This window comes from Protobothrops mucrosquamatus, unplaced genomic scaffold (assembly GCF_001527695.2).
Source record: "Protobothrops mucrosquamatus isolate PMUCROS unplaced genomic scaffold, P.Mucros_1.0 scaffold42620, whole genome shotgun sequence".
Lineage (NCBI taxonomy): Eukaryota > Metazoa > Chordata > Lepidosauria > Squamata > Viperidae > Protobothrops > Protobothrops mucrosquamatus.
In genome coordinates, this window is record NW_015428350.1 from 1 (window position 1) to 1,210 (window position 1,210).

The following is a 1,210-nucleotide window of genomic DNA, read 5'->3' on the forward strand; positions in this document are numbered from 1 at the left end:
AGGAAAAAGGACTTATGAAATGACATTGCACACTTCACATTGTGGCATATTTTTGTTTTATAATAGATATTTTTTTTAAAATTCTTTAGCAATTGACATTCTCATGCACACAAGTGTTTCAAACACAAGAAGCAAGTCCATTGATAGATAGTCCAAGCAATTTGTTGTTTTGTGTATGTGTGTGTGTGTGTGTGTGTGTTGTATAGATAGCTGCAAACTGAATGGAACATTTAAACTTCTGTGCAGTCCATGAAAGCATTTTTATACATGCTCATTTCTGAATGTCACATTGCAGGAGTAATACGATGGAAGGGTCACTCTTGGCAGCTTCTTTGAATTCATCCAACGTAATCTGGTCATCTTTGTTCTTATCCATTTTGCTGAAAATCTTGTCTACTCGTTGCTCCGGTGTGAGGCCATCTTCGTTCATCTTCATCATTATTACAGTGCCCACCATTTTATAAATGGCCTTGAGAGAGAGAGAGAGAGAGAGAGAGAGAGAGAGAAAGAGGAATTGCATGAGATCCGGCAACATTACTCGATCGATTGAAACTACCACAGAGCGATGCTGTAGTTCTTTAGAGAGTCAGCCGAGTTCAGTAGGGCTTATTCCCTGGGTAGCAAATATTGGATGGCACTTTAAGCGTCAACTCTGTCATCTGGCCTGATTTAAGCACAACAGTTAAATGTAGATCAAACAGAATGTTGAACATACGCGATCAGTGACGGTACAAGACACCGCAAAAGTCTAAGTTACACCAAGAGATTATGCTTTCTGATTTATTTATTTATTTATTTATTTTGAAAACCTGATGTATTGCTTCCTTAAATTAGGGAGAACTTCATGTCAGCATTTTGTAAACAAAATGGGTCTGTGTACATTTGGGACGATTCACCTATCTTTACGCTCCCACAGAGTGAGTCTCCTCAGGGTGCCGTCGGCCAAGCAATGTCGGCGGGCGACCCCCAGGGGGAGGGCCTTCTCTGTGGGTGCCCCCACCCTCTGGAACAAACTACCCCCCGAGATCCGGACGATTCCGGATCTCCTTACTTTCCGCCGCGCCCTCAAGACATGGCTTTTTCAGCAAGCGGGCCTGGCCTAGGGAGGATTTTAAATCGGGTTTATCTTAAGAGTAATTTTAAATAGCACAGCTTTAAATATTCGGTTTTAATTGGTTTTACTTGGGTGGGGTTGTAAATGTGTTTATGT

General features: G+C 41.6%; 1 pseudogene; it reads right to left on the reverse strand.

Moving 5' to 3' along the window:
• Positions 1-206: 206 nt before the first annotated feature.
• LOC114923888 lies at positions 207-469 on the reverse strand (annotated as a pseudogene).
• Positions 470-1,210: the final 741 nt, after the last annotated feature.